This window comes from Cyanistes caeruleus, chromosome 4 (genome assembly GCF_971803275.1).
Source record: "Cyanistes caeruleus chromosome 4, bCyaCae1.hap1.1, whole genome shotgun sequence".
NCBI lineage: Eukaryota > Metazoa > Chordata > Aves > Passeriformes > Paridae > Cyanistes > Cyanistes caeruleus.
The window spans coordinates 10,852,426-10,868,123 of record NC_141704.1 but is presented as its reverse complement, the minus strand read 5'-3'; positions in this window follow the sequence as shown (position 1 = coordinate 10,868,123).

Genomic DNA, 15,698 nt, shown 5'->3' with positions numbered 1-15,698 from the left:
AGCTTGTGGGAGGGGATATATTATTGTTATGGGATTTTTAGATGCTTTCTTATGTGGTTTTTATGCTTTGTCATTGTAACCATTGAAAGCAGTCTTACACAAAATAAAAAAATAAAAAAAAAAAAAAAAAAAAAAATAAAGGGAGAATTCCTGTGACCAAAACAAAACAAAAAAATCCAAGCCAGGAAAGCAAAGTCTGAAAAGATACAGAAGGAAAACAGCAGTGCTTTTCTAAAGTAGAAAAAATGGAAGCTTGGTCTGGACTTTTTAATTACTGCTCCACTATATCATTCCACTCACTCCAGGGAATTTCATCCAAATCTTCTCTGTATGGGTGTGGAATATCTTTTTGTGCCCTTAACAGTTAAGGAACAAGAATATCAGTGGGGCTACTTCCAGGATGGAGCTGCTAAAGCAGCAGAAGGTATTTAATTATCCTTAACATGCTCATGTATATGTAATGAACAGAGACACAGAGCACTCGGTTGTTTCTGTTTTCTCCCTCATTCTCTGTAACTAAATGCAACAGTGAATTTGAGAAATGTATTACACTAAAGGTGGGTATAAGGGGGTTTAGGTTATTTTTAGTTAATTCTTTCTGTCACATGGTGTCCCAGATAGTGCTTCAGAGGAGCAGTTATCCTGGTATCCCTGCATTTCCCACAGCTAGGGCTCAGCAAACCCCAGGCACATAACTAGAGCACAGGTCCTTCCCCTGATTGCTCTATGATTAGGAGTCACTTCCTGCGTACTTAACTCAAAAATGTGATTACTCTTCAAGATGTAGGAAGGCTCAAATTTAGACACAGTTGGAAACTGCACAATTTTTTTTCCCCCTCAGTTAAACAACAAGGACAAACTGTTTATACAAATATTGACACGCTGTTCTCAGCAGGACTACAAAATGCAGCTGGTCACTGGTTCACTACTGGGAGTAGTTCTGTGCTGCTCCCAGAAGCACAGCTAGAGACTTAGTAAAACCTGTTTCCACCAAGCACTTCACAGCCAGCCTGCTGCTTTAAAGGCCACTGCTGTCACTTACCATGCTTTCTTTAAAATTATAGCCATAGCTCCATTTCGTTGAGAGTTTCAGTCAGTGTTCCTTTAAAAAATACTTATTTTCGAATAAAGGCTTCTTGTGCAATTGCGGGATCACACATTTCAAAACGTCTGACTCTGCAGTAAACTCATGGAACATCCCCCAGAGTTCCCTGCAAACAGTGCTCACTGCAGTGACCCACCACAGCCACTGGAAAATTCATGGAGGTGTCTCTGGATCTGCCAAAAGCCTTGGCCAATGGCAGAAGGAAATTCATCATGCTCAGGGAACTGAAGAATTGAGTTCTTCAGCCTCACACATTTGATATCAAATAATTCACTGTGATTTAGACTATTTCAGTGTATGTAGCAGAACATAATCAGCTCTGCCCTGCTCAAGGCAAAGGGATCTTTCTGGCTACGTTCCACTGTGGAAAACAAGAAATCTAAAATCAAAACTTTGTGTACTCTAATTGTGTTACTTTGCAAAGAAAACAGCACACTGAATTAATAATTTAAAAGACCTGTTAGAGCAGCTGATAATTTTCTGCTGCAGCAGAACACTGGGAAAATGCTGATGCTAAAAATTTAAAAGCTCTCCAGTTTTCTATCAAGTAGGAGAAGAGCTCCAGGCTGCTCATCTTGTCCTGCTCTCAGCCTAACTTTTTCTGGCAGCATTTTGTGCTCATTTTTGCCATAGCAAAAACTTTTTTCAAAAGTTTACTGCGCATATCTTTTAATTATATATATAAATTTGAACTCTATATATAGTCTATATAATCATTCACATCAGCAATGAAAAATGCATTACAAGTATTTCTAAATACACAATTTTGACCAAAATTTGTACACTTTTAGAGTGGCCTGTCAAAAAAATCTCAGAATTCCCTGCCACTTGTGCAGTTATTGACCAACAATAATAAACAATTCTCTTTCTTTTTGGCTCTTGATGAACATAAGTCAGAATTCACACCCCTTACATGGCAAATGAATACATAATCAGATTTTCAGAAAGCATTCAGTAATAGAATATAAATAGCTTTTCTCCACATTAATGGTCTCACTTGTATATTCCAATTAATTTTTTTTTTATTTTTACTTAACCTTTATATTTATTTGTATCTTATATTTATGTAAAAATGTATTTTCCATTTTTATACAACTTTAGTGTGTTTATTTTTATTTTATGTAATCAAAATATATTTTATATTTACATATAGCTTCGTATTTTCCATTTATCTTTTCCATTTATATGATAAAGTAGTAGGGATTATGTAATAACAACAGGCAATATTAGACGGGCACCTTATTGCTTACCAGATCCACTATTCTTGATAAGCTTAGTTAAATATTAAAAAATATTTATTTTAGATTTTCCTTGCTGGGTTTATTTCTTCTGACCTGAGATAAAAGAAAGGCACAGACAGCATGTTCTCTATGCCTTTTTTTAAATTTTACAATTTAACAATACCTACTTTTTCTTCATGTTGCCATATATTTAATGTCATCCCACTTGAAAAGGTGGGAGAGCACTGGTCACCCAGCAAAGGGAGGGAGTTGGGAGATTTGCTGTCAGTTCTGGCACCAGACATTTGGGCTCTGGACTAGAAAATCCTGGCTGAAGCTGTGACACCCCTCTGAGGCTGAGCTGTGATTAACCAACCAAACACCCCATCCCCAGCACTTTGCAAGAAGCTGAATTTAATGTGACTGTTCTCAGGGACAGAACAATAACTTGGGCTTCACTAAAACATATTTGGTTTTCATTAAAATGTGTCTTCAAATGCGGGCTGCTGGATTAGCGCAGAAGTGAAAGTCCAGAGGCATTTGGAGATGACAGTCTTGGCTAGATGCCAGTTTGGAAGCAATCCAGTGCAAGGGCACTGGTGAAAGATAAGCATTTTTACAGAGTTGCTCTAAGAAAGGACAAATTCACAGCAGAACGCTGAGATGATACATGAAACAGAAAGGAGATACATGAGATTATGACAACACATGGGGACAAAATTAGCCAGCAGCTGTGTGCCACTCACATGAACTGAAATAAACGCGTAGTCACACTTCACTACCCACAAAGTGGCAAACATGCTGTAAGACACAGGAACTTTCCTCAGAACCCTAAGAGAAAGGAAGAGAGCTACAATCAGGAGATCTGGTTGCACTGAGCTCTGACTGGCTTTCATGGCTCCCCTGCACTCACTGTCGTAGCACAGTTGTACAGTGGACAGTCTTGGTGTGCTGGGCACTCACCAGCAAGAGCTTCTGCTGGGGCAACACCAAACTGAAAGTTTTTAGTCTCTCTGTATGATCTATGACCTTTCTAACACAATTCTGACAGAATTAGATGCTCCTAAGGTGAAAGCCCCGTAAGGTTCAGGTCTGAAATAAAATGTGGGCAAATAGCATCAAAATTAGTGCATAAATCCTGATCACATACTCATGTTCACATAGGAGGTTTTTAGTAGGAGGTGAAGTTAGTTTGTGCATACAATCTAGGAAATCCTTAGATTCTATTAGGGAAAATGTTCTAGTTCCAGTGCACTGTTTTCTTTGAAAACTTAGAGAATCCAGGTAAATCTATGTTAGGAAAATCTCATTCCCTAAATGTAGAATTAGTCTTTATACTATAAAATTGGATTAACTTCCTTGATAGTATGAAATTGTATTAGCTTTGACTTTCTGACCACAAAAAAGTCTGGTAAATATGTTTTTAAATATTAAGGGTAAATGTAACTGCAGTCTAAAAACTACTTGAGAGGAAACTGTACAGTGAAAACCAAAACCTCAGTAGTGGTTGATCCATGAGAAGAGAAGAGAGTCAGAGGCTGAACAGTTTTGGACAATAGAAAATGTTTTTCTATTTAGTGGATGCAGGATAATGCAGCCTGGAAGACTATGGAGAATCTGTCCTTTGATATTTTCAAAGCATAGCCAGTGAAAGTTGCAGCTGGTGAAACTCTTGCTTTAAGCAGGAGATTGGATCTGGGACCTCTGGACATACCCTTTTCAGCTAACACTTCTGTAAACAGTTCCTCTTGTGGATCTTCATTCGGCTCAAGTTCAAATGAATGTCTGTTTCCTTGGTTTATCTAAAGATGTTACACTAAAGAAAAAGAGAAGGAATTTACATCAGGTATTACAGGATTGTCCTGTGGCTTGTATGACATCAACTTGCCACTGTTTTATGAGTTTGCCATGTGACCCTAGAACACACTTTGCACACACAAGTGTAAGACACAACAGTAGTGAGAAGGTACTACAAATTCACAGTGGCAACCTCTCCCTGCTTAAACCTAAGACAGTTTAAGTCTTATTAAGTCACATGCCTAATGCTTGTGGAAAAAGTGCATCATTATGAATTGCTTTGCTTTATATTCTTACTTATTTCAATTTAGAGTTTTTTATTATTTTTTTGTTTGTTTGTTTGTTTTTGTTTGTTTCTTTTTTCCTTTTTCTTCTATTTTATTTTCCTTATAAATGCTCTTACTTTCAGACAAGAGTTTTAAGAGTTCTGGGGACTCTCATTTTAACTAAATCAAACTTAACTTTGCCTCCATTATGCAGCTGTATTTTACCTGACAAATTATTGCTGAGTCAGTTGAATCCTGAATTCCAGCATACTTGGGCTGAGCAATTTTAACAGAAAGATTAACCATGGCACCATGTGCAGGAGTCTGGCCTTATGAAAATGATACTTCAGACAATAATCTACAACATATAGAGGTATGGGGTTTTTTGTTTGTTTGTTGTTTGTTTGTTTTGTTGTTTGTGGGTTTTTTTTGTTCCCTGGGTGAGATACTTTGGATTCAAATCTCTTTCTAGATCTGATCCCAAGCTCAGCAAAAAAATGATGCCCTTTTAATGAGCTGTGATAAAAACTACATTTTAATTAACAGTGGGTGATGCAGCCACTAAACATGAAGTTTTAGAACATGGGTTTCCTTCCAGGAGATTTCTAGAAACTCCTTACCAATTCTATTTGACACTAAAGAATCCCCACTAGTGTCTGGATTATGTTGCAAACAACTATGAGGATGGGGTTAACTTGCTCATCCAGCTGCTACATGCCATATTTAGGTATTTGGCATAAATATGCATTTAAAATAATTAGGCAACCCCTACATTTTTACTATTCTATTTAATCCCTTTGTTTGTACTGCTTCACGTTCGCTGCGTTTGGGAACATACCCAGCTGGAAACCAGTCAAGGAATAAAAAGGTGTTTGGTTGTAATGATCAAGAAGAAGGAACAGATCAAGGGCTGCTGCTTGATGAGGAATGCTTAAAATAACAGCAAAAGAAATTATTATTCAAATCTTTTTGGTAGGGCTGAACTATTTCTAGGAGATCTTCTGTTAGAAAAGAGAGAGCTGAAGGTTCTCCTGTGCAGAAGCTCATTTTTCAGTTCTGACTTGTAGCAGTCAATAAGCTGTACCTGTGCTGAAGGGACACTCTCATCAGGCAGGAATGGTGCCCAAGCTGACCATCTGACGTAAATTGTCTCACCATTTAATTAAAAAATGTGTGGCCTTCACCATCACCATCTAAATGCTTGTAACACACAATTATGTAATGCATATTACCACTCACTGCTTAGACCAATGCTTTGTGCTGTGGCCTCTTCACATCTATCAGCCCTCAAATTTCATAATTAGAAGTAAGCATTCTTATTTTATTTCCTTCAAAGAAACTGTTTTTGTTTTGAAAAGGGCAAATTCTCCACTGAGCCTTCAGGAAAATATATGATGATAATAGTAATTAATTATGCATGCCCTTTCTAAAGATCTCACAGAAGATTACGGGAGATTTTAAGAAATTAATCCTTAGAACATTACTATGACTGAGGGAAGATGCATAATTTTTTTTTTTTTTTATTTAATTAAAAATATCAAGCTTTTGGCATAAACCCCTTGTCTATGTCCAGGAACAAATTTTGGCTGACTACCGATTGGAGCTCAACCAGATTCAATGATTTTAAATATTTGGTGCTCATATCATTAGAAATTTATTTAGTTGTCAAGTTCAGTAAACATGGTGGGGCTGACTTCATAATTTGACCATAATTTTCAGAAAACTAAAGAGTTGGAAAGATGCATCCAAGTCTTTCTCTGTGGGCCGCAGTCTTGCTCTTTGAGTACAGATAGCTGTAGAACTGTGCAATGCACAAAGTTGTAAAATTATGCAAAATCAAAAAAGATAACCCTATTTAGAGTGTTTTTCCCATCAAGTGAGTTTTGAGAGAGTCTGTAACAAGTTCTGAACAAGTTCTTCATGAGAAGATGCTGACTGCAATGTGATCTACAAATGTGAATTTAGGGGCTTAGAAATGTTTGACCTTCTCTGCTGTCAAGAATGTACTGTAGAACAAGATTTCTGGTCCTGTTAACACTTAAAGCACTTAAAACATTTCTCCTGACGTGAGAAGACTTTTATTTGGTTTAATTAGCTGTCATGCACAAGTACCAGTGGGGGTTTGTTCTTCTCTGGTTCTAGAAATGTATTATACAACTATTAACCACCACTGTGGCCATTTGGGTACTTTCTGCCATGGCCCATCTGACTGAAAGCCAACCCTAGCTATGCCTTGATCCCTAAACGTAATTTTTGCTTGGTTTAAGCTTATATTCTTTCAGAGGTTAAGCCAGGACACCTAAATTATCATCTCTGGGTGAAAGATTTCCTTGACTGTGTATGTAAGTAGATTTTTCTTGTGACTCTTCACTTGTGGCTTTCCTGTCATGACTCTTACTCATAATGCACAAGCTATTTTTGTTTCTTTTCTGATACTTCCCCTTGCAAATAGTTCTTTGTTCTCTTACACTAGAGACTGTTTAATTGGAGCATTTTTCCTTATATGTGTTTCTAAAAATTAACCTCAAATCTGTCTCTGGAGGGTCCCCATGATGTGCTTGGTACAGCTTCTCTCCTGTGCTTCAAGTCTTTATATTGTAAATTAAATTTTGAAATTCTCATGCTATTGTGATGATTTAGGAGAAATTTCATGTGTCCTGAAAATAAGATTTGAATGCAGCTTAAGCCATGCTCTATGCTTCCTGTACTCTCAATATTGGAATTATTATTTTTTAGCTTTAGAACTTTAGTCCCATATTTGTTAACAGCACAGGTGAAACAGTCGTGTCAGCAGTTCAAGGATTTAACTTTTATATGTTTAATCTAGCAGAAAATCTGGGATTATCCAAAACCATTCAAAGTATATTTTTAAACAGGCAAAGAAAAATAATTTATATTGGTTATGATTTGGAGTATTCTGGGGGACCACAAATATTATAGTGTATGTATATGGGTAGAAACAGATAACTGTGAAACAGAACTATTAACACAGTGGCTATGCCAAGCCAGTGAACTTTTCTGACCCTCCTCAAAATACAATGGTTTTTTTTTATAAATATCAATCAATTTTATGCAAAAAACACTTTTGACTCTCAAAAGTCAAGACAAATTTGAATCAGTGGCACTGTTGTGGAGATAGAAGATTTTCAGCCTCAGTGATTAAATATTGGTCCTTGATTTATGCAACTTTCTGTTTTAAAACTCAGTGTCAGAATGACAAAATTCATCAAACTTTATAAAAAGAAAGTCATTCCATACAAGAGGTCTTAGGGATGTCACCTCAGTGGAAATCGTGACACAGGTGATTACTGTGTTCTTCCAAGACTTCCAAGGCTTAAGCATTGCCTTAAAAATTACCAGGTTGCAGGTTGCCATTTGTGTCTTTAGCTGCAGGCATTGGTGCAGTTTATGAAATACTCAAAGGAAAAATCTGACATCAAAAACCCTCAACAAAAGAGTGGGGATTTTCACCACTCTCCTCCAAAGAGCTGAATCAGGATTGCAGATTCTGCACCATTTGCCAAGACAATGCCTTAATGGTGGTGAAGGTCCAGAACACACGGCCTGGGTTGAGTGGAATATTTGGTCCACACCCTGCAATTCTGGATTAGAGACCATTGTGCTAATTGAAGAATATTTTGTGTGAACCTGGTGCAACCAACATTTCTTCAAACTAGGAACATTTAAGGGTTTTTTCTTAAGGAATAATTATAGTAAGTGCTTGTTTTTAATTAGTGGGATTACACTGCTATTTCTTTTCTTTTGTTTTTAACTATTATTTTTATTATGTATTGTAAGAACTGTTTAGGTCGTTCATGCTTTAAGAAAAAAAAGAGGATCTTGTGTTCCAGCTCTGTGAAGGCAGAGATGATTTCAGCATTGAAGCGAATGACATGGAAGTGTCTAAAAAGGAATATTATGGTGAGGCCTTCACACAAGCAAGAAGATGCCAGTGGCTTTTTCCCTTGGTGAAGGCACAGAGTAAGAGCCCCTGCCCCACTGCCAGCATTTACAGTATCTCATCCTTACCTGCACACACAGCACCCACTCCTTGCTCCAGCCCCAGTCACTCTGCCTGTCAAACCTACACATACACTCATCCTCAGAGCTAGAGTGAGGTAGAAAATTACACCCAGGAGGATTTGGGGAACAAATCCAGTTATTTAGTTGATTCAGTGAGATTAAGAGGGTAGCCTATATATAGTACAGCTATATATATATTTCTATACTGTCCCTGGAATATATATACAGCAATCCAGGCTACCCCTGCTTCTCTAACTGGACTAGACACAGGCTGCCAGTGAACATACTGAAAGCTGCTGAGACATGAGGTGGAGCCATGCTTGGTGAACCAGGTGGGAAAAAACCAACACCTTGATCCTTTCAGTGTCCCCTGAGCAGCATTATGGCAAAAGATCTGTCATTCAGAGGTAGGTGGGGAATGTGAATGGATTCAAGTACTGAAATGGGGGTGATCTGTCCATCAATCCCACTTAGGAGGAACTGCCCATGGAGGAGCCTTTCACCACAGCTGAGAGTTCATGGCTAAACATCCTGTGATGAATGAGGAACTAAAGTACAGACCCTTGTTCACTTCTCCTCTATGGGTAAGTTAGACAGCTATTTCCTTGTTTGTGCTTTGTATGAAGGACTCACAGTTCACACTAGGAATTATGTGATATATTAAGAATTATTTCAAAACCTTGCAGCACTTAGGGGAGCTATGAAGGGATGGAGTTAATTAACTTGAAAGTGACAATTAAGAAATGGGTGAAAAATCTGGAACTTAATTGGATTTCCACAGCATAGGGAAGCCTCTCTTAAAACAGCCAATTTTGTACCTTCTTACGTACCTCACACTGGCACTCCCTTCTTTAGTGCTTCTTTCCCTCTTTGATCCTTCTGAGGCTTATTTGATATTTCTGGGATTAGATTAAGAATAATCAGAGTACTGGACAACAGGTAGCTCAAAGGCAAGAGGATAACAAGTGGGAGAAGGTGTTCTAGTGGGAAAGGTCCAGAGGACTTTTACACTATCAGGGGCTGAAAGAGATTCTGGTGATCATACCACCACATTGTATTTTTAATGTCTGTGCTCTTTTATCTGCACCCTTCATTTCAAGGGTTGATATCACAGTCAGTTATCTTGGTCAGAAATCCTGCAATCTTTTCTTTTGGAATTAAAACTAATTTAAGAGAAGCATGACTGTGGGAACTCAGTGATTTGCTGAGGTCAGTGCAAACAAGTAACAAAATATCTTACCAGCAAGGAGACAAAGAGGACAAGGGGACTGGTACTACAAAGAGGATATGGAAAATGTTAGGAAAAAACATGCTATTGAGCAGAAAACAGGAATAACCTTGGGGAAACACAGATTTCATTGTAGAAAGAAATCTGAAAGCTCAGGGCTGATAGGAAAGGCAATATGAATGGTCATTAGTAAGAGAGAAAACTAATAGCTGGGTAGAGAAAGTGAACTGTTACCTGCATAGAAGAGTGATCTACTTTAAATTAAAGATATTTTTACTCTTAAAAGGTAAAATGATAGTAGAAAATAGAACAATAGATTGGAAAATAAATTGGTGGGAGTTGTTTATAAATCTTAATTGTTGTTGGAGTGCTTCCAAAATATTTTCTGAATATTTTACTCATTTTTGTAGGATTTTTCTCTTCCACTTCTAGGCAAGTCTAAATAGTATATCAAATGTAAAATTCGTCACAAAAGCCACACTCTCAGAGCTTTAAGATTCTTGACTAATTGCAGTTGTTCATCCCTTTGAAAAAACACAACCTGTAAAAGTGAAAAAAATTACTCCACTATTAAGATCCTCATGTGGCTTGTTTTGTAATTCAAATTCAAATAGATATTCAAACAAGGAGGATGCTCAGCTTTCATTCCACTGTGTTCATGAGGAAACTCTTTGTGACTCCTTTAATTAACCCACTTGGTTTGAGTTTATCTATCACAACCTTGGGGGACAGAGATTCCTTATTCACTATTTGCATGGAAAGAAGTACACCTACACAACAAATCAACAACAGAGTGCAAACAGCTAGCAGCAATAAGAACATCTGCATACAAGACCTATCCTGCCAAATATTTGTATCTCACAATTCTGGCTAGTCAAACTACTCGTCAGACTGCCCCAAAGTGAAATGAGTTGAAATAACAAAACAAAAAAGATTTACTTACAGAAGAAACAAATTTGTGAAAGAATTGTGAAAGAAACAAGTGAGCAAAAGGGACAAACAAAGCATTTCTAAAGGTCAACTTGTTATTGTCTCCTGTTAATCCCTAGAACTACAACCCTGTTCCCCAGCACCATGCCATTTCACTCAAAATAGCCAGAAGAGGAAGATAATTGAGGAACAGAAAGCTCATTTTGTTCAATGAGTTTAATTTCAGGGGCCAGAATCAATCAGATTCCTTGGTGTTATATGAAATTACTAATTTTCATAGGCATGTGAAAACTAAAGAATGACATCAAACAGGAAAACCTCACTATTTCTACTTGAGGTCTGTTGCCCATCTTTTGTATAGTTCTTTGTTCACTTAAGGATTTTCCTTCTTGTGCTTTTCCACTTTAGTTTCTTCAACAATATTTGGTGGATGTCTGATTTAAACAACTTTTTTGAATTGATGTAACTGACACACAGGTTTCCCGCTTCCACTGTTGCTTGTTTCTTCAAAGAAAAACTCTGACACATGACTTTCCTTGGCAAAAGGGAGGCATTTATTAATTCTTCCCTGGGACTTACCTATTTCCTTGAGTTATGTCAGAACCAAGTTCATATCACCTCCCAGCTTCAAATTAAAAACAACATTTTCTGTGTACTAAGACTGATTTCAGGCTATGTGATTAATGTTTGCATGTGGACCTGGAAGACCAGATATTCAAAAACATGGTCATACTTTTTAAAAATTTAAACTATTTAACAAATTAAATACAGTTCTTCTCAACTTCAGCTACTTAAATTTTAGGTGAGAAATTAAGAAGAGGCATAAGTAGTCTAAGAGCAGTTCTTCATATTCTGACATAGGATTAGATTGTAAACAAAATCTTGATGTTTCCAGGCTCCAGGACAGGCTGTAGGGGTGGGATTTGTTATGCTGGCAAATGCACCTTTAGTGAATGGGATGAACCTAAGCACAGGTGATGAGTGATGCACTCTTGGCAAAAGTGCTTTCATTTTTTGCAAAAGTCTGGTGGTTAGGAATGCAAAGTTAGGGGCTGGAGAGCGGTGTTCAGATTCTCTCCCATCCTGTCTCATTTCACTGCTTTGTTGCTCAAAACACCATGTAGTGGAATGAAAACAGGACTTAACCATCATATATCCAACCCAAAATGCACTGAAGAAAAGAATCCAGTTCTGCTGTGCAGGTCTTCGCCTTGGTAGAAGAAGATGTAGTTACTAGCAGATGACTGGCTATTTTTACCATCTTATCAAACCTTTTCCACTTTCACATTGCTGTGAGTTTCCATCCCTCTTAATGTTTTCTTGTGGAGCTCTTTCCCCCCAGATTTCTGCTCCTACCATCTTCTTTCACTGAAAAGCCATTGAGCTTATGTGTAAAACTTTTTCTATTTTTTGTGTAATGAAGTTTCTGTAAAGATCCATGATGTGTGTCTACATTACTCTGTATTGAGGTACAGTAGTTTCCCATTGAATTTGTTTTATCTTGCCTTCTATCTGGGCCTCTCCTCTGCATATTTTTCTCTTTTTTTCCTCCCTCCACCTGCAGCAAGCAGCACTTAACTATTGTTGAAATATGTCCTAGATTGTCAGTGCTGCTCCTTCAATTTCCTTTATTGTTACTCATCTCCACCAGGAAACCTGGCAGACAGCACCACTTAGAAGAGATCTGCTCAGTGGTTCTAACTGCAGCTCTAATGTTATGATTTGCTTTCAGTTCTTGATAAAATTACTATAATAATTTTATCTCACTCTTTAAAATAGGGTAATACTATCTTAATCCTTTACCTGAATAATTTGGACTGTATTCTAAGCAATGGATTAATCCTCTACTGTTTTGATTTATTTCTAAGGCCAGAGCTATAATAAAAAACCTTCCTGGTCTTTTCTGCACTGCATTCCATGTAAAGCAGAAAAAGCTAAAAGCTCTTCTTCACAATGACATGGAATACTGTAGGATGACATCTATATGTCCTGTCTCTGATAAAGAATTTTTAATTTAATCATTTGTGATCGTGTTTTTCCAGGCTATGTTTCAATTTGGACAGACTTTGAACACTTTTTATTGTATCTTCTCTCAGATAAATTCCTGGCGCCAGAGAGAATTACAGGACTTTGCCTTACAATTGATTTTTTTATGCAAATAAAGTGAGGATGTGTGCAAGAGTATTCATATGGTATGCTGACTGAATTGGAAAAATCCCAACCAGCTATTGACTGCACTGAGTGTTGGACTTACTATTGTAGATTGAAATGTCTATCCCAGCTAAAAAAGAAGATAATTTCCTACATAGAAGGACACACACTCCTCAAAAGGTGATTGCAGTTATTGTACTAGTTTTGATCTATATAAACAGGGCTTGGATTTTGTTTTGTATACAAATTTAGAATAGAAATTACAATTTAAACACCCCAGATAAAAAGTTTAATTTCAGCAATTGCCCTGAGTTCTTATTGAAGTAAAAAACACGTCTGCTTCTCTTTACCAATCACATCTGAACAGAACAGACTCTTCCACCATAGGTCACGTAACTGAGCTTTCAGCTTTCTCCAAACATTAATAAATTACACAGAATGGCAAAACAATCATATGAAGCCAGTTTTCATTCCCATCAGCTCAGCCTCACGTACTCCAGTTGTTTCTTCACAGCAGCTATCAGGAAATCAATCACTCAAAGCAGGTGTGCTGAAGTGGGAGGCAAGGAAGGAAGGTTGGGACCTGCAGTCATCAGTCAGAGATGTCAGTTCAGCCCAACTTTTCTGTTTTAATGAAGGCATGACTTGGGATAAGAGGAAAAATGAATAATGTGGAAACCTTGGAGCAGAGTAAGATACTTGATACCATTGAACAGCTCAGAAAAGTCTTATTTTAATTAAACGAACACAATAGGAAGCCTGAAAAAAGTGATGGTGACTGTGGCATGTCATGAAAACAGATACTCTTATAAGCTCTCAGGAAGCAAAATTATAATCTCAAATTCCTGTTCGTTGCCTTATCCCTTACCAAAAAAACCTGGGATTTACAGTGAAAACCTACATGAGTCTATTTATCACAAATGAACGCAACCTCACGTTTTCAAGAGCCTACAATCCATTGTATTGTCATAAAAGCTATTATGAACTGCCTTGTGGTAATACATCCATGCTCTTGCTTAATAAAGTCCAATTAAATACTTCTTGAAAGGAGTTTTATTGCTTTTAGGAGGGTTAATACACTACACTATACTACTCAGCTGCAACTACAGCATTTATAGGTTTGTTTGTCCATCAAACCTTCAGTGGCTGTTGAATTATTCCTTTTAAATAGGCCAGTGTTAAATCACATATGTGGTATGAAGTAATTACTGATTTAGGCAGCATTGTAAGTGACAGAGCTTTTAATTGCTAGATGGATGATGAGACACCAAAATAGCAATGCATGAAACAAAGCAATTGAGAAATCCTCTCTCGGATCCTAACAACACATGCAAGGTCAGGCCTGTCAGATTCATGATTAAGGGTTGTCTTCCTTGTTTTGTTCACATACTTTTCTGTGCAGAGAAACCCTGTGCCACCGGGGAATCACTACAGAACATTTTCTTTGTAAGCAATGGGGTTTTCTTTTTCACTTACTTCACTTACTTTTATTCAGATTCTTTTGAAAGAATAGCTGATTCCTTAGATGCTACAGATACAGCTGCATATTCCAGAATATTGCCTTACTTTTTCTGTTAGAGTACTGCCTGAAAATCAGTGCAGGGTTAGAAGAATCAGAAATGTTAATCCATTAAAACAATGCTGTTTATAGAACATTTCTTATAGCAATTTCCTGCATTTGTGTGTTTAGAAAATGTAGGAAAAGGAATTCATTTTCGAGGACATTCAGAAGTGGTGTCCAAATGTATTCTGAGTTAAAAAAAAAAAGTTGAAACACAGAACCCCCCACTGAAATATAACAGATCATTAACAAAACCAAAGGAGGAAATCTGCCTCTCCAGGCACTTTTTGGAAGTCTATAATAATATATTTTATGTAAAAGTATATGCCTTATTTGAAAACTCCTGAGACAGCACTGACTCTTGTAATTTCCTTTTTATTTCTTTACAAAAAAAGCTGTAAAGATTAGATTCCTTTCTGAGTATAGTTCTTTAATTATTACCAATGTGCCAGAATTTAAGAAAGAGAAAATATCTTTTAAAAATATTATTTGCCCTCAAGAATTCTGTAATAATGATGTATTCCAATATTTAAAATGCATCCACTAGAATTCTCCCAAAATGATGATAATTTTTGCAAAAATTGGAAATTTTCAACACTCACAAGCCCACCACAGCCCTCAGGAATAATAAATTAATCTTGTTAGAAGTAGGAGACTGGATTCACTTCAATTTTTTTTCTCTAGTTTTTTTGCTATTGTGACAAACTTTTTCTCAGAAATGAAAGCTGAGACTTTCTTGCTAAAGCTTTGCTCTACAATTGAGAGTCATACCATCCCAAATATTGAAAGCTTCACAAATGAGCCTGTTGGGTAATGCTGATTTCAAAAGAGTCAAAGCTACCTGAGGTATTCCTGATGTTTCATTATAATTTTTTTTTTTCCCCTATATTGGGATTATATGGCAATGTGTTGGTAGCCAGGGATGAAGGCTGCAAGTGTAGCTTCTCTGATAAGCTGCCAGAAGCTGTCCCCATATCTGGCACAGGCACCTGCAGCTGGCTCCAAGAGGGAGCTGTCACTGCCACCTGGGCAAAGGCAAGGTGGTGTCAAAGCTGAGCAAGAGATGGGAGGGACAGGAGTGAAAATATGTGAGAGAAAACTCTGCAGACACTGAGGTCAGTGCAGAAGAAGGGTGAGGAGGTGATCCAGATGCCAGAGAAGACATTTGCCTGCAGCCCATGATGAAGACCATGGTGAGGACGGATGTCCTTCTTCATGTTGGAGAAGTTCATGGAGGACTGTCTGCCATGGGAGGGACTCTGTGCTGGAGCAGGGGAAGCATGTGAGGAGTCCTTCCGCTGCAGAGGAAGGAGTTGGAGGGACAGCACATGATGAACTGACCACAGCCCCCATTCCATCCCCCTGTGCCACTGAGGAGGAGGGGGTAAAAGAGTTTGGACTGGAGCAGAATCCAGAA